General features: G+C 41.9%; 1 protein-coding gene and 1 long non-coding RNA gene across 6 annotated transcripts in view; both read right to left on the bottom strand.

The window, feature by feature from the left end:
- The window catches only part of NLGN1 (neuroligin 1), a 563945-nt gene extending 560335 nt beyond the window's left edge, over positions 1–3610 (bottom strand). The window contains exon 1 of one of the 5 annotated variants that reach the window (XM_043521791.1): positions 2829–3610. The gene's annotated coding sequence lies outside the window, so the exon portion shown is untranslated. The remainder of the gene's footprint in view (positions 1–2828) is intronic. The other 4 variants (XM_043521789.1, XM_043521788.1, XM_043521794.1 and 1 more) reach the window with 4 other exon arrangements.
- A 3131-nt stretch (positions 3611–6741) lies between these two features.
- On the bottom strand, positions 6742–19230 carry LOC122461704. Its single transcript, XR_006283812.1, has 3 exons — positions 18917–19230; positions 10384–10559; positions 6742–7477 (listed from the first exon to the last, which is right to left on the bottom strand). It is a non-coding gene; the product is annotated as an uncharacterized LOC122461704 (long non-coding RNA).
- Between the last annotated feature and the right edge of the window lie 1201 nt (positions 19231–20431).

Consider the following 20431-nt stretch of genomic DNA (forward strand, 5'->3'; position numbering starts at 1 on the left):
GAAAAAATACAAGGTAATGTTTTGATTAAAAAATCAGTTTCTTTGACTAATTATATTATGTTCAATAGTAGCCCGGAGAAACATATAATGAATTGAACCTACTTTTGTAATCATGTTTTTCCACGATGAATGATCTGTCAGTAACTTTAAATGGAATTCCAATTGAACACTGTGTGAGATATATTTAAAATAAATAATCAAAGTCACCTTATTTACAAGTGTTGTCTCTACCACAAGCTACAGATTGTTTTAAAGATTACTAAAGAGAATTGAAGGGAAACTTAGGTAAATGCAAATCCTGAGCTTGAGCAATCTTTTAAAACAGCCAGGCTTCATTCTTCTGCAATAGCAAGTTCCCAACTGTCAAAAGAGTGGCATTAATTTTTATTTCAATTTTGGATACATCCTAAATGTAAATGATGGATCAAAAAAATCCAATCAGTGAATAAAGGAAAAGGTGAAAATAAAGTCAAGGGAAAGGGATAACATGAAAAGGGAGCTTTCCCCTCAGCACTGCAGGAGCATCAATATATTCTGCTGGAAGAGTGAACACCACAGATCCTGCTTATATTTAAGAGGACTGGAAAAGCTAACCACAGAATCAGCAAGCTTCAACAAAAAAAAAAAAAAAAACATTTACTTCTTCTTTTAATCAAAACATAATCGGAAGGCCTAAGTGATGATTACCTTCTTCTTTCAGTGTAAGTCACTGAAGCAGGCTGTTAGGCAGACTTCAGCTCCTGTCTATGCCAAGGACAATGTAAACATTACAACACTGAAAAGGTATGGTCAGGGATTTCCCTTATTTCCAAATAAACTCTTCTCTGTAGGGTGGCCTGTTGCAAGTTTACAATGGTTGTCTAAAATCAAAGATATATTCACTGGATTCCATACAATGTGAGACCCACAGAGAGAAGCATCCACCTTTTGTTAAGGACACCTTTATTACCAAGACCCTTTTAGTAACTGTTCAGTGTAATTACTTATTCGGGGGATGCAGCAAAAGGCTAAAGTTACCCTTACTAGAACACAATTAATTGAGGTTACAGTATTTATAGACCGCTGTATTATTAGCATTAATATATTTCTTTGTTTTAAAAGGAAAAACCATTAAATCCCATAAAAAGCCGAATATTCCTACAGTTGGCTGCTAACTGAAATTCTTACTCCTCAAGTGCCATGTGCATCATTACCTAGGTCCTGGAAAAACACAAATAACTAGAGCAAGTTGATCGAGACCGACAATCGATCATGTTTGAGAATGAAGAGCGGGCCAATATTCGGAGTCCCACCCCACCACCACCAGTTCTAACGCCCTGATTGCACAGCTCTGTCCAGAATGAATGTCCAGTCAGTGCAAAGTCACAACCCACATTCATTTCACATGCAAGGCAGGTGCTTTTCCACCATCCCCACCAGACATGCTGCTGAGCCCGTACAGAACTGTTTACATGTTTGGATTAAATTCCTGGGGGAGAAGGAAGGTAACTGCCGAACAATGCAGAGTGCCTGAGAACTACCCCAGCCAAGGTGTGTGTGCGTGCGTGTGCGCGCGCGCGCTCTTGTCCTTACAGGGGCTGCAAAAGGAAATGCAGAAACTTTAGTGGGGGGGGGCATGCCGGATTAGTGTAAAAAGAGTGAGGGACGGGATTACCCAACAGGAGTGTGTGGAGACTAGGCAGGGGCAGGATGCGGTTTCTCCGCGTGGGTGCTGGAGCTTGCACTGCCCTAGCGATCTCTGCTCAAATAAATTGGTTAGTCTCTAAGGGGCCACAAGTACTCCTTTCCTTCCCTTTGTGGCCAGATCTCTTCCCTCATCTCTTCCCCCCGGCCTTTCCTGGTTCTCCTTTATCTTCGCTACCCATTCCCATGTCTCCGGCTCCTTCGCCCAGCTGTAACTCACTAGCTAGCGCGCCGCACCGAGGCTGCAGCGGCCCCAGCACTCGCCTTGCGTCGGTCTCTCGCCCACTGAGGCTTTGCCTGAACACACTCACTCGCTTGATGAATCCCTCCTCGCCCGCGCAGACACACGCGCGCGCTACCCCGCACACACATGCACAGACGCACACAGCAGCCACTGGACGTTCAGGGGTCAAGCGATCATCTGAAAGAAAGAGGGGGAGCCGCAGAAATCTCAGGAGGGAAAGCCAAGAAGACACAAATCGCCAAGGCAGCGGGCAGCAGGGAGGAGGGGCGGGGGGGATTTACACTGGTTAAAGAAAGTCCCTCATACTGAAATGACATACCAGAGTCTGGTCTGGAGCAGGAAACGTCGTGTTGGTTACTCATGGAGATTAAACACACACACCGCAAAAAGATTCCCCTTATCTTCCAATCTGAACCCTAATATCCACGATTCAGTCTCCTCTTGGTAACTCTTGCTAAAATGAACCTCCCAGTGAAATTAATTTGCTTTTAGTGGAGGGAGGACCTGCTTCTTTTTGTTGTTGTTGTTGTTCCACTGTCGAGTTCTCCCTTGGGGAATTTTAACTACTTATCTTTCCTTTTTAAATGCAAATAAAGGCTTTTGTGTGCAATTTTCCACAGGGCTTTTCAGAAATACTGCCCTGCTCCAGAAAGTGCTTTCAGAAGATTTATTTTAAAACAGGAGATGGGTGTTTTAAAACACTTACCAAAATATAGTCCAAACATGTGCACAACCGACAAACTCTTAAATATAGCGATGCGAGTAGCTGCGAATATCAATATTAACGGAAGAAAGCAACCGTATGCATTATAAAAACTCAAAAGGACGAGGGGATTGCTCTGAAAAAGAAGTTATTGGTAACCCACAGCAAATGGTGTTGCCTCAAATAGCTCACCCTTACCTTATCACTACTCCTCGTTTGCACCTGAGCTGCAACCATAAATACTTCGAGGTACTCAACGTGAAGCTAAATTGATGGCTGAATTTAAGCAATTTCGTCATGCGCCTCTTTTATAGGCTCAAAAGAAGAATGTTATGACTGTCCTCTTCAGTATCCATTCGCTCCCCAAAGAATTCCAATTTGCTTGAAAGAGGCAGAAACATATATCTGTCTATATACAAACGGGTACTGTAATATATCCAACAAAAGGGGGAGGGGGCAATCAGAGAGGTGTCACTACAAACTTGGCAAGCAAGACGTATCCACGGATTTCCTAGCAGGAATGCAAAAAACTGATGCAAAATACAAAATTCCGAGGGAGATTTAGAAGCAAAAACGCCACACTGGAAAAATGCATGAAAAGAGCACAAACGGGACGGCTGGATAAATCTTTCCTAGCTATACATCCGTCGGCAAAGTGAGCGATCGCCTCCCAAATCCGAGCCAGTGCAGCTGCTGCAGTTGAGTTGCTTGCTCTCTCCCTGATGCTGCTGCTACCTGTAGACACACATACACACACACACACACAGAGGGACCCACAGCTGTGCAACATGCAGGCTGCTGCTGCCTGTGCACAAACGAGGAGCAGGTTAACCAATTAGCAACGTGCCTCCCTTTCCCTTCCTCCTCTGCTCCCTCACAGTGGGGCCTGGATTCGGGGGGGGGGGGAGATCCCGCGTGTTTGTGTATCCGTGTGCGTCCTGCTCGCGCTCTCTCTCCCTCTCTCGTGTCTCTCTCACACTCCCTCTCTCCTGGCTCCAGCCTTGGCCAGCAGCAGAGTGGTGGCAGCACTGAGCGTGAAGGGCCCAGACGTCAGATGTGACGTGCACCAAAGACACAGAGATGCACGTGAGTGAGGAGAAGCAGCAGCAAGAGCAGCTGCTGAAAGCCTCTGCCGCTGAAAGTTTCCCCAGAGCCGTTGGTCTGTCCGACCACTTTCCCCAGCTTCCTCCCCCTTTATTTTTCCAGTCTTTAAACGCAGGAAACAGGATCATCAGGACAGGGAATCCATACAGCATGCTGGGATAGGGGGAGGGAAGTGTCTGCTTCAATACGTCCCCTTCTCTAGGCCTTTCTCCCCCTCTAAGTTCAGGAACAGAGATGGTCTGACAGGAAAACACATCATCCAGTCAGTCAGTTTGTTTAATATTGTGTATGGAGAGAGAAAGAAAGAACAGCTGGACTGATCACCACCTATTTCCCCTTTTTCCATTCTATACATGCAGGAGCGCATTAAACGGGCAAGAAAGCCCATCACTCACCATGACATATATTCCATCGTGCTCTTCCCCAGCAATGCCCATTGCTAATGGTGGTATGTGTGTGTTTTCTACACCCTGTGCCCCACCTTAGAATGATCATAATCAGTTCAGTTCCACACTGTGCATGCCCAAGACACAGAGAGACCACCCGGCCTCATCTTTCCTATCTCTTTTTCCAGTCTGAGAATTTCCAAGAGCTTTACCCATTTTAATTAATGGGGATCCACTGATCCTCTGGTATAGTATTAATTACTATTATCATTGCCCATAGAAGAAATTTTACAGGTGGTTGATGGAGGGTCAGAGAGGCTAGCTAACAGGTCGCACAGAGGCAGTGGCAGAGCTGTGAATGGCATCTCGGAGTCCTATCTTCCAGGTCTTGTCTCATGCAAGCAGCTGCATCAGAGCAAAATGGGCTCTGGTGCTACTTTAGCCAGTAAATTACCTTGGTACCCGTGCAAGCTCATTTTATACCAGTACAGTACTTCTGTAGCGGAAGGGTTGTACCGACCCCAATGCCAGAAAATCCCAGGATAAACAAGGGACAAAGTCTCTTGCTTTAACTACTACTATTGTTATATCTTCATAAATGTGCAAGTTGCTTAACAAACAGATACAAGAGAGTCTCTGGCCTGAAGAGTTTACAATTTGAGTTAGGACATGACTTGAGTGAACAAGACATTGGGGATGTCAGGGCAAAGGGGAAAAGAATGAATGGAAATCAAGAGTAACAGCAGTATCATATGGTACTAGTTGATGACCCCGGGAAGACCTCTGCATACCCCTGTTTGAGAACCACTGGCTTACAGTGTGTTTACGCTGCAATGTAAGCCGAGCAGTCTTTGAACTCAGAATCAAGGCACCCACCCCTTCCATTTACACACAAGTTGTGCTAACCCACCCTGAGCCCAGACATCTACACTGCAATTTGAGAGCCCTGGCCACAGCCAGAGTCAGCTGATACAGACCAGCTGCCAGTGTTTTATTGCAGTGTAGACATACCTGAACAGGCAGGCAGAGACCAAATTCTGCAGGCCCTCGAAAGCCCCTCAACCCTTCCTTGTGAAAGAAAATCTGACACAGCATTTCCTATTGAGAGAGACAGGTAAGCCAAACATCACAGCCCAGCAATTTGTTATATTGCTGGATGTTGTGTGTAAGTGTGGTCTGTCTCATGAGTGTGATTTCAAACAAAGTAAAGTAGGAGAGGAGGGACATAAAAGTGGTTGAAGGAGGAGGCAAAAGGCTGAGCCCAGCAAAGATTTCTCACAGTTCCTGTATGAGACAGGCATGCACAAAAGCTATTTATAGAAAGGGCAAAATATCATTGCTGAGAAATCGGTGCAACTGGATGAACAGATGGAGTGAAATGTTTTGTTCGTTAATAGTAGTGCTGGATGCAGAGCAGCCTGGAAATCCTGCAGATATTCCAAAAGGTATTACACATAGATGTGTTCAAATATGGGTTATTTTTTAGCACTGGAGTCCATGTAACATATGGGGTTTTAAAGCAGAAATCTGTCCAGCAATCCCAAAAGTTTGGTGCATGGAAATGCCTTTTTAACAGCCATACAAAACCTTGATTTATCACCAGGAGAAATGTACATGACTTTTGAATATATGAGCACTCTCTCTTTTTAGTGCCTGTTTCTAATGGCTGCAAAAGCAGGGCCAGATTCTCCCATCTGCTGTATGGCATTGAGGGAAGCAAAATGAGCCAGAAGAGCCCCAGATACATGGGTTGGTGGAAGTAGCACCTCTGCTATACTTCCCCAGTCAGAGAAATGGAGTCCTCTAGCCACTACCCCGCCCCACCCACAAACACAGGAGAAATGGGTGGTTGAGGCGCCTGCAGCTTTGTGGTGAGGGGACCCACATGTGTGTGAGAGAGAGCTGGGGAGCATCTATTCTACATGGCATATTTCCCCCCCATGCTGTGTGAATTTCTCCTGGAAATCTGCATAGTTGTTACTGCTAATGGAAGTAGCAATATCTATCCTTCATCTTCAGACCCATTTGAGAAAGTAGTAAGTTGCAGATACCAGAGAAGCCAAGGCAGTGTTGCTTCTCAAAGGGAGCCGTGAGACCGACGGGGCAAGTCCTACCACATCCTTAGAAGCTTTATTGAATTAACTTTAAGTGTCTTTAGGGTCCATTGTATTAAATGAGCAGCTTATGTATTACTGTGGATTTTATGTGCAAAAACCCAGCCTTTTGAAGCGAAGCCCTAGGGAATAGGGTGAGTAACTGCTCCCAGAGACTGGAAATCAAAGGGCAAAGCTGTATAAGAAACAGGCTGATGTGGCCAGTGTCTGTTCTGGTTCTGAATTTGTAATCATGGGCGGGGTGGGGGGAGGGGAAGAGAGGGGAACAACATTTGTAGGTTTTGAAGGACTGACAGCTACCAGAGCTCAAGGCTGGAGTTAGGGTTGACCTCTGATAAGCTTATTAGTATGCGAGTAGGTTCTTTTATGCTTTTTAATATGTTGTCTCTGTAATGCTGTCATATTAGGAATAAATGTGCTTATAAAGAGCTGCATGGTAACTTATAACTGTGGACAATTATGCTATACATATGCCTTTAAAGAGAAAGCAAATGGTAGATGCTGGCCTTTTGGGGCAGTCTGGCTTGTTAGGAATACCAGTGTAGGCAAGGAATGGTACTGCCTTGGAAAACTCCAGTCAAGAGGGACACAGATCTCTGCCAAAGATGGCTGGGAGCTGCAAACCTTTCAATAGTTGTCCTTGGTAGACCATGGAAGGGAAAGACAGTTCAGGACAACTGCATCCATGACAAGTCATGCTGCCCAAAGGAAGAAAGGCATTATATCACCTCAACCCCTTTACAGCTCTCATAAAGGTTACATTTTCAGAAGCAGTCACTAGTTCGGGGTGCCCAACATGAGACATCCATCAATTCAGGTACTTATATGATCCTAATCAATCACAGTAGTATCTGCATGCATAGGTGTTTCAAATGGGACATATAGAAACATAAGCACCCAAAAAAGTATGGCTCTGGCTGGTTTCAAGAGCTCATCCCACATGCCCACAGCTCCTTCTTCATGATCGCTTAAGCCTTTCCATTGTGTTTCCCCAGCATTTTCTCTTCAGTAGGAGGAACCTTCTGGAGATTTCTATGTGGTTTCTCCACTCCATCCATCTTCTGCTGGTTTTTCTGTGGGTGGAAGCTTGAATGCAAGGCAGTTGCACATATCAGTTCCTCCTTTCATCATGAGGGTGATTCGTCAGGTTTAGCCTCAGGGGTATTTCTCATACCTTCTCTTTACTTGTGATGAAACAGGATTGTACATATTTTCAAGTCCTTCCCAGCTTCAACACCTCTTCCTGTAGATTTATATAGAGAGCAAGAGGCTGTAATTCAGCCAGTAGCTAAACAGCTCACAAGGACAACATAAAGTCACTCTATTAACACAAATTTAGCCCTCCTTAGGCTGTAATCACAGTTCTCTGTGCTAGCCTGTAGGTCTTGCCAGGTTCTTTAACACGCAGAGAAACCTTGCTAGAATTTATAAAGAATAATGGGAAATAATTGCCTGTTTTAATGTCTGAAAGAGAAAGAGAGAGAGACTTCTAAACCTAATGTAATCAGCTCTGCTTTATGAGACTGAGAAAATGAAGGTGCCCAAAACATGACAAACAGAAAATGATATGCACATAAGTAGAGGGAAGAAAGCTGCATAATAAAGCTGTCTTTTGTAACTGTCCAAAAGAGACTGAGAAGGCTGGAAATGAATTACTGCAGAAACAGACTTACAAAGAAAACTGTCAACTTGTTTAGTTCCCCCAAATTCACATCCTTGTGCAAAATGATTATATAAGAGGCAGTGTTGTCCAGTGTTATGGTGGGAAGGGAGGACGAACTGAAGATCAGGAGACCTGAGTTTCGTTCCTGTTTGTGTCACTGACGCAGTGTGTGACCTTATCATCCCTATTTTTACAGAGGCAGAAAAGTTAATACTCACCCATCCTTGTAAAGAAGATTTTTAAGATTCTTGGTTAAAGGAGCAATATAAATGCACATGGAAATATTATGCATATGGTATGGTAAAAATTTCAACCTGGGGTGCAAAGCTAGACTCTTAAGTTAGTATAGGCAATAAAATAAAAATGGTTCGACTTGCAGAGGTGTGGAGCATCTGCAGCTCACATTGACTACAGTGGGATTTGTGGGTGCTCAGCACTTCTGACAATAAAGTAAAAAAGTTAATTTAAGTGCCTGAGTATGGATGTAAGAGTAAATTTAAGTATTAAAGTTTTATCATTTTTGTCTATATCTCTAGATCTTATTTTCTGTCCATCTGCCTGGAGTCATTACTCAGCCAAAACTTTCACTGACTCTACCAGGAGCTGGTTTGGTCACAAGGACAATGGGCATTGAGATGCTAAGAATTCTAGAAGTATGTAACAATCCAAACATTTTGTTAAAGCTGAAATTTCAAGCAAGGTTGTTTTTAAATAGTAAGGTTTTTTCCTCCATTTAAAATAGATATATAAGCAGATGTCCTCAAGGATTAAATTCAAAGCCTAAAAAAGCAGACATAGTACCTTTAATAAAAATTATGTATAATATGGTACAAAAGGTGCTATATAAATATAATAGAATATGTGGGACATACTGCTTACTATAAGAAAACATTCCTGCATTTAGTGCTTACTGCTTTAAAAGGGGAAAGATACTTTACTCCCTTCTGTTATTAACATGGACACAGCAGTGTTAAGGGGCTCTTATTGAGTAAGAAGAAACCATTATGTAAAGAGGAAACAAATGCTGATGTGTTGGGATCCTGGTGTGATTTGAGGTGGCTTCACTTTTCGCCTCACTGCAGTTGTCTCACTTTTAATATTTATATGGAGAACATAAGAGACACTCATGAGCATTTGGTGTATGTTAACTCTCCTTAAAATTCATGCATCTCCCCATAATACTAAATAATAGAGTTGCATTTACTCCAGTAGCATCACAGAGCCAAATGTTAAGCAATGGATATAGGCGTTAGAAGAAACTTCTGTTCAAGGAACCCTGGGCCTGATTCACATTTCATGCTGATGTAAATCAGGAGTAGTCCCACCGAAGCCAAATGAGGTATACTGATGATAAACTGTTGTAATTCAGATTAGAATTAAGTGCCAGGGGCCAGATTTTTAAGAGGTATTTAGTGATGACTAAAGTATATTCTCATCTCTCACATTTCCACTCTTAGGGCCTAGGCCTTTGAGGTGCTAAATGCTCTCGCTGAATTATTTCAGGGGGAGTTATGGGTGTTCATCACTTCACAGGACTGGGCCAAACATGTGGTGACTTGTGTACAATTACTCACACAGAGCTGGTTGCTGCTAATGAAATTTTGCCACTGATTCCCATGAAAGCAGGATCGGGCATGCAATGAAATCATTTTGGGCCAAATCCAGAGATCTTACTCAGGAAAAATATACCATTGACTTCAAGATCCAGCTCATGCCCCTTATACTTCAAACTGGCCAATGTGAGGAGAAGGGGCCACGGCCACACTTCTTCCCCACCTCCACATAGGTGGCTAGCAGCACTAGCCTTGTAATTAGGTGAATGTGACACACCAAAGATGCCCTGACCCAGATGCAGGAACTCCAGGATCGGAGGCATCTGATACTTTCATACCTCTTATGCACTCACAGCAGTCTGGCACAATCTAGCCTGAGCATCTTGTGGCTCATTTAGAATGAACACAATTTATCACAGCATTTCACTGCTATGTTTATGATATGGACAATCAGATTAAATGATTGAATAGCTGAGTTTATTTATAATTAAGCTTAAAAGGCAATTTGCTAGAGTAGGGCAATAAGGTGTGGAAGCATAATTCATATATTTCAGCTTAATGTTAACTGAAAAGCAGAGTCTCTCTCAAACACCTCAGAGGCAGAATTATGGACTAACTCATGTAGAGGGTGCTTTACAGGTCAACGCTGAGCTTCATTAAAGGTACCGGACAGCATAGTCATCATTGCACTTGTCTGATTATAGCTGGCTCGTGGCAAACAGAGGGTTTCCTTCTGAAGTGCCAACATTAGATTAAATAAGCAATAAATATATCAGCCCAAAGAATTAGTCAGTTACTAGACTAATATCCCCCACGAGCATAGCAGTTCACAATCTACGTTTGTAAAGCTATTGTTGATGTTAAAATGCTATATAATAGTATAAGCACGCAAACAAAAATGTACCAGCATCCAATAGTTTTTGAAAAACATACCTTAACATTTGCTTGACTTAAATGTATCTTTAACCACAGCATCAGTACAATATGTTCAAAATTCTATTTTGCACCAAATCAGATATCTTTTTAACTCCGATGAATAAAAAGGGACCAATCCAGCACTCCTTATTTAGGCAAAACTTGCATTGATATTAATGGGAGCAAACAGCACCCTAGATGTGAACAAAAGATAAAATATCAATTTGACATGATCTTCCAGAAGGCTAATTCAAGCAAGTCTGTATTTATTTGTAGGTGTATTGTAGAAACATGAAATTACTTCATATTGTTCTTGAATAAAGAAGCACTGTTTAAGCAGCAGCATTTGAAAACCCACACATCGGATAACAGAGGGAAGAAATCAGATTTGTGATCATGAAAATTAATGGATCTTTAAACTACAATCATTGAAACAAAACTGACATACATATAGTTTGGAATAGAATATTCAACACAGAGAGATGGAACAGCTTATCTAAGTTTAAAATATACATTTAAGACTTTTGCTACTTTTGCAAATATTTTAGTTGTCAAGAGTCTCATTTCTATATTTGAGATTACTGGATCCACTAGATGGAAAGATTTATAATTGTCCTTAAAATGTATCTGACATTAACACTTTAAACTGGCCACTAGTGCACTTGTACAGTTTCATCCTTTTAGAAGGCCTGCCACATGAAGAAGCTCTGCACATTGAGTATTAATCTCTAAAATCACATGTGGAGAGATTACTGAACCAATAGGGGTGTTTTTTAAATTCCTCTTCAAGTTGGCTCAGTAACTGTACATTAATTATTATTAAAGTTTTAGGGTTGGGGTGTTTGTTTTAACACCTTTTCTCTAATCTATACATAATTTTAAAATATTAATTGATTTCAAGGAAGTTACTCTGGACACCCTGCTATGACTGAACAAAATTTTTCTTATTTCTTTTAAATATTTTCACTTCTGTAGCTTGCTTTCGCTAATTATACTTCTCATTCAACCATACTTTTTGAGCCTCTCCAGAGTCCATTGCAACATTGGTGGTTTTGTGTATCCTACAGAGGCAAAATCTGATAGAAAGGAGAAAAAAACATGAAACAAAGCCAGATGATCAGCATTACAGACCAAAATCCTCGACTCCTTACACTGACCAAGATCATCCCAACCTACAGTAGAAGGAGGAGGATACTCAAATAGAGGAAATCTCCATGAGAAATCACTCAGAGAATTCCTTCCCTGTTATATGGAGATGGTAAGAGTTAAACCCAGCCTCATAGAAACAGGGGCAGGGCCCCATCCCTTGTTTCAGCATATCTCCAGGAATCCAGAGTAGGTCAGGCCAAGAATCCCTAACAGGAGGCTCTGCAGAAAAGTCAACATGTTATTTTCCCACAGAATCTCTGTAAGGCCGGAGAGGGGCCTACTCTCCACCCACTTTCCACACATGGACACTGGTCCCAATTAGAGAAGTCTGTGGTGAGTTCATGAAGGTGGCTGACCACACCATTCTACCCAGGCTGTGGGAAATCCACACAAACAAGGTCCTTTCCATGTGCATCTCCAAAGTACTATCTGGGTCCCCATTTTCATTTAGTCCTTACGTGGGCAAAATTCCTATTAACTGAAGTGGGAGTCTTGTTTGAGTAAAGACTGATTAAAAATTGCTTTAGGACCTCAGGATTTGGCCCCAAGTGAGTGTGTACATAGCTGAACACAAATTTACCACCTTATTTTTCAGGTCAGACCTAATGACAGTAGCTAATGGTATGGTTCATTTTCACTTGTAGGAATTTTCATTTATAGCTAATGACCAATTTTACCAGGTGGTCATTGATGATTAAGGCGGCGAAATGTTCACATCAAGGGCCAAATCCTGCTTGCACCATGCACGTGAGTAGTTCCCTTGATTTCAGTGGCCCCACTCATATGAGTGAGGCAAACAGGATTTGGCCCCACAAGCATCAACTCACTGTTTTGATGCAGAATGGACATATATCTGCTATTTCAATACATTCTTTACCATATGTAGTGGCAGTTAAGTACTACTGAATTATAAGAAGAAACACCAGACTAGATTCACAAAAAGAATTGAGGTGCCTAATGCCACTTGGCACCTGAATCCCACTGAGATTCACAAAATGCCCTCTCAGCTGCCACTGAACCCTATAGGTGCCTAAACTCACCTCAGCACCTAAGTTTTTGCAGTAAAAGTTCTCTAGCCACCTATATTTCTACCTTGGAGCATGCACACTGCAGCTCTGGGCCTAAGCCCCAGAGCAATGCATAGACCAGGGAAAATAGGCATTTGTCCCCCTAACTTGCCTGTGGGGCCCGATCCTGTAAGTTGTCTCAGGGCTCACCTACTGGATCAGGCCCTTATAGGTGAGCTTGCACAAAATGGCTGGGTGACAGAGGGTAGGAACCTCATCCCTTTTAGCTTAGTGGCTAAGGTACTCTATGGGACATGAGACCCCCTATTCAAGCTCCCCCCTTCATCTGAGGGGGAGAAGAGATTTGAACAGGTGTGTGCTACCTCTCAGAGGAGTGCTTGTCTAACCACTGGGCTATGAGATATTCTAACATGGGGCTCCCCGTCTCTCCACTGAAGCTGCTCCAGTTTGGATAAATAATTAACAAGTCACTGGAGCAGGGGTACTGGATCCTGGGTCTCCCATGTGAGTGCCCAAAGCACCAGGATATGGAGTCATTCTCCCTCTCTTTCTCTGTGACTTCAGTGGGAGAAGAATTAGGTCAATGCTGAGCATCTGAAATTCCCACCTCTTTGCTTTTAAGAATTCAAAAATTAACCCAAGAAAAATCTCTTACCAGGGCAAAAGTAAAGAATAAAACTAAAGTTTGTTGTTTATTGTAGGGTGATCGGTTGGGCAAAATAGATGTTTGTTATCTTTGGGGATGGGGATGTTGATTTTCTTCTGATCTTTGAATCTAACAGGCAAGTTGCCCCTTTATTATTAATTAGGATTTCTATCATCTTTTGCTAAGGTGCCTAGAGATCTTCCAGCACAAGTGCCAAAAAAAACAGATCATGATTGGTTTTCCCTCTCCCCTTCAGCTCCCACCCAACAATAACCTTATTTCCTTTGTGCACATCAGAAAACAGAAATGCTGTACCATGAAATTAACTTCTTGTGATTCCCTAGCCATTGAGGACAGGACAAGAAGCAATGAGCTTAAATTGCAGCAAGGGAGATTTAGGTTAGACATTAGGAAAAACTTTAACAGTAAGGGTAGGTAAGCACAGGAACAAATTACCTAGGGAGGTTGTGGAATCTCCGTCATTGGCAGTTTTAAGAACAGGTTTGACAAATGCCTGTTAGGGATGGTCTAGAGCAATCTTTCAGTGACTGAAAGGTGGACTGGCGCCGTCCCTGAGATCTCCCTGACACAGTTTAGGAAGGGAACAAGCTGGTCCCTGGTATCAAAAAGGTTGATAAACATTGGTCTAGAGAAAACTTAGTCCTGCCTCAGTGCAGGGGACTGGACTAGATGACCTATCAAGGTCCCTTGCAGTCCTACATTTCTATCAAAAAAGAAACAAGACATTTCATAGGGTTTTGAAGTAGCAGAAAAGCTGTGATTGTGAACAGTAACTTAAATGAGAGCAGAGGGAGACTTGTGCTTTCAGGCAGGGTAAGCTTCATTGCAAATTAAGTTTTGTTTCCTTTACTTGCTGCAGCAAAATGACAGCCTTGACAGACATATGGGTTGTTTACAATCCTAAAGGCTTTTTAGTTTTAAGTGCTTCCAGAATTTATCTAGCTGCTTTATATGACGTAGACACTGATTATGGCCTTATTCTGCTAAATATAGCTTGTAATTGGAACACCTTCCTGAATCAGTACAGTAAAATATGCTTTTGTTCTACTTCTGCATTGTTGGACTAGCTATGGAGATGACCCAGTCAGTCCAATGGGATTTTTGTCATTTATTCCCGTGGAAACAGGATCAGACCCTATGGGTGAAATTCATCCCTTAGTAGACAGGCAACATCAAGGCCTATGCAACACTTAAGTCCCGTTTAAACCCCATCTCCAAAAAAACCACCAACCCATTTCCCACTCCCCCACCCATGGTGCAAAGAGTGTGATCTTAGCCAGATTCTAATGAAGTCTTGCTTTAATTTAAAAATCTGGGTTTACCCTGAAAACTGACTTAAGTGTCATAGTGGGGTTTCATGTGCATTGTGGCTCAATTACATCCAGATCAAATCAGCTGAGTGTACAAGTTTTTTTAAAAATTGTCTTTTCTAAATACTAGCCTTGCAAATTTAGGGCCAGATAGTGGTTTCAATTCACACCATAGTAAAGCTGGATTCACTCCATTCACTTTGGTAGTTTTACACCAGATTGACATGGGTGTGGCTGAGATTAGATTCTGGGTCTTTACCTGGGCTATGTAAATCAGACTGTGCTCTTTCTGGCTCATGCATTATCACCAATAAAAAGATTCTGCCTCATTTATATTTGTACCTCTCCATTTTCTTCACTGCAATTTGGAACCTTGCGCTAAATTCTGCCCTTACTTATGCTCCATATAAAAATGACAAAAAGCAATGGATTTGCTCGGGTATATGTCTGGCTAATAGTTAACAATCTTTAATGTTTTATGAGCTAGTACAGAACTCAGATTGCTTTCCCAGAGCTTTGTTGGCTCTGCTAGCAAAAGAAAAATATTAAAAAATTATTTTCGTCATTGAAGTCAGCTGGTAAGACCCTGAATACACAAGAGAAGATCTGAGCAGGCAGGCGCCATCCCGCCCCCCGACTATACAACTGGTTGGAAGATTCTTCCTTTCCTGGCTGCATTTGCAGTTGCACAGTCTTATAATGCACCCATTCCTTCATCATTGTAGAATTTCCACCCTTCCATGTGAAACCCAGTCCAGGTTCCTTTCTCCCCCTTCTTGTCCAGTAGATGCCTCAGACATTGCTGTAGACCTACAGCTGCAGTAACCTCTTTGGCCCCAGTGGGAGACAGGAAACATTGGGATAATGGCAGCTCCCTGTCACCATCTCAGAGGGGCACCATTGTGTGCCTTGATTCTGAATATGCTCATAACTGGGCCACTATAGATGCTCAGATACTACAGTGATGGGTGTGGTATTAGAATCCCGATAGAACAGAATTTAAGGATCCTATGCAAAGTAACTCTGAGTGCTGTTATGGTGGCCATGCTGTTCACTTTTTCCTGGCTGTTTTGGAACCCCCTAGTGGGATTTGTACTATTTGGTCTGGAGCACAAGAACAGATGCACCATATGAGGTCACCTGGGAAAAGCTATTCTCTTAAATAAACAGTGAGGCTTGAGAAAAAACAAAGGTGTAGAAGGTACAGCTGGAAGGACTCTGCAACCAAAAGAGAGAGGAGACTAGGCTCAAAGGGAACTACAAGAATGACACAGAAATTACACTTTCCTACTTTCCTTTTTAAATTTGAAAATTATCTTCTGCATGCACAAGAGTCTCCTGGGTGCCAGCTTCATAAGTCACTTAAGGAAAAAAATTCTCTTGTCATTTGAAGCTGATGTAATGTAAGAATTCTCTCTCGCACAATCGCACAGTCTTTCAGAGAGACACAGGACGGAAAACCAGACTCCCACTCACAGGCAGAATTTTTCCCTTTGCACATTTGTCAAAAGAGTCTGTTTTCTTCCCTTGGAATAATGAGAATGTATCCATGGAAATTCAGTGGGCAGAGCATAGAATTTCTGTTACTCAGTGTCACCATCAGTAAAACAGGGATGTTGCAAAGATTAACTTAATGATAATTAAGCAAATGATGATGAAGTACTTTGAAGATTAAGAGTCATGTGTGAACACTATAGTAATTCTGTATTATTAATTATTATAATTATTATTTATAATATGGAGAAATATCCTAAGGATCAGGATTTACTGTGTGTTTTTCCAGACCAAGTTTGCAGTCTTGTACTTTATCCCATTAAAAGATGGAACACCCTGACTTTGTGAAATAGATAATGCTGGATTTACAGTCAAATCCAGATTCAAAGGCTAAACGTATGATCCTTCAAGGTGCTGAGCAACTGCCACTGAACTCAGTTCTTCACAGGATCAGGCTATCCGAGCAGAAAAAAGCACTCCCACAATTATTGCTTATCAATACTAGGTGAGGTCATTTGCAGGTCAAACCTTACTACTCCTCCTTCCCTCCATTTCATGGCTATATAATACCAGAAGTGATGTCTGCACTTTGGTAACAAACAGAGGGAACAATCCTGCTATTCTTATTCAGGCACAAGTTCTGTCCCTAATTCAACAGAAAAAAAAAAACCATCATGCTTTTGTCACTGCTAACAAAATTTGTAATGTTAATTTTTGAACAGCCTCACTTTTCAAAAGATGGTTCAAAGCCACATCTGGCACCTATATTATATTGCTTTTATACTAGAAAAATTATTATGCCCATATAAACTGTGGCTTTTCACCTGTGCAGTTTGTCAGTTGCACAGGGGAACTCTATTAAAGACATCAGGGTTGTAAAACAGGGAACCAGATTCTCCAGCAGAAGGTAAAGTCACCCTCTACCTGTCTGTACCACTGTGTATGTGTTGGGATGGTTGGCAGCTGGTAGCATCAAGTAACAGATGGAAGCAGACCTACAGAGAAGAAAGAATTTTCCTGCATTAAAAACGTTTGTTTGGGTTGTTTGTTTTGCTTCTATGCTTGATTTGACAAAAGATGTCATCTGTTTAAGCCACCTGAACCGTGATGTGAATGGGATAGTTCAAATAGGTTGTATGTTGTAGTATATACACACATCCCATTAATCACATCATAACAATTTTACTTGGCGACTACTCCACACATTGGTTTTGTATTCAAAATAAATATGTTGAAATATATTCCATTATAATCTAATGTCACCGTATAGACTATTATGGAATTCTAAATGTCTTTTGAAGATGGTAATATCCTGGTATAGCTTCCATTCTGAGCAGAGTTTGTTGTTACCCCTTGAACACATGTCTTTGTTGCTAAGCAGGTGCAGATCAGAGATCAGAATAGAGTCCTTGAGAGAAGCAAGCAAGCAATTCCACCTCCTCAGATTTAAAGACAATATTGCCTTGGTAACAGGTAACAAATGTGAAGTACAATAGTTAATTAAGGCCTCCAGTTATAAAAGCAACAAAAACAGAAATGAAAATGAGAGGCACTGTAGCAAAATATAGACAATCCTTAATAGTCATGTAGCTTAAAACAGATTAATGATGTTCCCCAAGTATACTAAATAAGTGAAAGGCAGCTATTCAGGTCAGATGGAAACTTAATCAACAAAAATGTAAAAGGCAACTAGGTGGATTGGAGAGCACTCAACAAGATAGAGTCATTATGAAGAACAAATTCCCACTTCTAGCAAGGAGGAGGAGGAGGAGGTGAATTTCCCTGAAGTTAGTTTAGTGATGGGGAATAGAGCTGCTTTAGCTGCACCTATCTTGAGCTGTATGTGCATTACCAAAGTCACATAATACAGACTTTAAAATGAAAAAAAAAAAATCAAAGTAGGACACCCATATAGGAAATACAACCATATATGTGAAAAAGGAAAAAGACCTCCACAGCTTCCATCTGGCCACAACACATCCTTCCATCAACCTCCTTAGCCTCCTTACTGAAAATCTTGCCCCCAAAATGGAGAAATAGATTATATAAAGAAATACAAGAGGGGAGAGAGCACAATGAGAAGTATGATGGAATATTTTGATGAATGCTTAGAATGCATGTAAGAAAAAGCAAAAAAATCTAAATAAATATGTAAATAAATGGCAGCAGATGAAAAATAGGACCTTATTTAGATCTGCTACACTAAATTGAAAGGAAAAATAGAGGGCCAATCATAGTTTTGCAATAACTGTCAAAACTTGGACAGCATTTCAGCAAAATAGAAGAAAGATCCAGGGGAGGGGCTCACCCAGTCTAGGAAAGAGCAGGTCAGACTTGAGGAATATTTATCTTGCAGTAGAATTGCAGGATATCACAAAAACCACAATGCTAATGATGGATCTGAAGCTACTGAACTGCAAAGGTCCAGGAAGAAAAATCATAATTCATGGCTTTTGACAAAAGTAACAATTTTTTTAAAGAAAGGCTAAAACAAATAACATGGGATGACTTGGAACAGAAATAGGAAACATGGCAATATGTTCATTTCTAATACATTATTTCTACCCAGAATGGATGAAGGTAAACTCTTCTATTCTTTTAAGTTCTGTGCTGGACAAAAAATAGAAGATGTACAATTTAATTTCTATAACTTGTTAATTTTATGAGAAATATTCCATGATAACCTTCTGAATTCTTAAATGTCAGACAATACAATAAGAAAAACTGAGCAAGGCTCAGTTAAAGTAGGGTATCATTCACCTATAGTGAAGTATTGTTTCTTGCATTCCACCAGTTGGTATATCCAAAATTAATAGACGATCCCAAATTAATTAGGCAAAAAGTCTAACAAGATCACAAAATAGAAGGTGGAAGTGTGGAAAGCGTTGCCTGATCCCTCTTACCTGAAAAGAGGTGATACATTTCTGCTGGTTCTACTGTAGATGTAAACACTGGCCTCCTCCTGGGTGACCCCTCATGGACTCAGGGCAGCCCTGCAGGTTGTCCCTCACCTCAGTTTTCCTCTTGGGTTCTTTCTGTCACAGGGTGTTCCCCTGAGTCATTCCAGACCATGCTATTTGTGGTCTCCTTCAACACCATCATGTTTCCTTTCAGTGTTCCATCAGACCTCCACCTTAGTGCTATGTACATATATTTTTGAGCCCCAGCCAGCTCCCCCATGTGATTTTGGACAAGGGAACAGAGCTTACCTTCTAGCTCTCAGCTTCCCCCCTTCTAAGGGGGCTTCTTTCCCCTCCATTTATGTGCTCCCAGTTGCTGTTGCTTCCACCTCTAATTAGCCCCTCAGCTGTAGCTCTGCTCAGTTGATAGACCTGCTAATGAGGTCTCAGCCAACACAGGTGGGAATTTGAATGACAGAATGCTGGGATAGCTCATGACTCAGCACACCCTGTCACAGGTCCCCAGGCAAGCTGAATCTCTAGTCCAGCAACATGGTTTACTAACAAAAGTCCCAAAACATGCCCCATATCATACCCACCCCATGCGTATACTCCTTAAAACTAAGTTTGTTTCTCACCAGACTCTGATGTTATTTGCCGCACTTCCATCCTGCTACCAAGTATAGTCACCTCAGCCCTTCCTTCTGGGGGTGCAACCCCACTCTTCCCCAAGGGAACTCCCAGAACCTCTCTGATGGGAGCATTCTTGACAGGCAGCATACCTCACTCCTCCCCTTTTCACTGTTCCATTGTTCCTCCAATGCTCAGGCAAAAACTTGTCAGCAGGTAAGTTGACCCTCTGCTGCTCCCCCTTTTTTCAGCCCACTCTGGTCCCTGGCTCCAGCTCTCTGGCTTAGAGCCAGCAGGCATCTACTTGTTCTAGTGCTGCTGATCCTGCCATCAGCCTTCCAGCCCGGGCTCTCTGGCTTGTGGATACCAGCCAGCAAACTCCTCTTGTTTTTCTTCCGTCTCTGAGAGCTCTCCTCTCCTGCTTTTCTCCTGACTGATCTTTTAGAGCACCCAGATGCTGCTCCACCCTCTTAACTGGCCCAACTGGCAGTGCCTGAGCTGGAACAGGAGAGCTTAGCCCAGTTTCATATAATGGGCCAGCTACCCTGTTACGGAAGACAAATATTTTTATATATTCATTCAAGAAAAGTAAGTAACTTTTTAACCCAAACATAGGGCTCAATTCTGCAAACCTTATTCATAGGCGATAATATATACTTACATGAATCACTGAACTTAAGTAGTCCCATTATCAATGGGGAGTCCTATTCAATTTCAGGTTTGAGCACTGGGTTCTCAATAGCTTCATCATCCTGAGATAATGTATCTGAAATCCTGGCACTTGGACAAGCAACTTGTTCCCTCTACCAAATATGAACTATGAATGGGCTCAAACCCAAGACTCAGGAACACAAGGTGTGGTCAAAATCTGAACCCAGATTTCCAAGA

Source organism: Chelonia mydas, chromosome 9 (genome assembly GCF_015237465.2).
Source record: "Chelonia mydas isolate rCheMyd1 chromosome 9, rCheMyd1.pri.v2, whole genome shotgun sequence".
In the NCBI taxonomy this organism is placed as follows: domain Eukaryota; kingdom Metazoa; phylum Chordata; order Testudines; family Cheloniidae; genus Chelonia; species Chelonia mydas.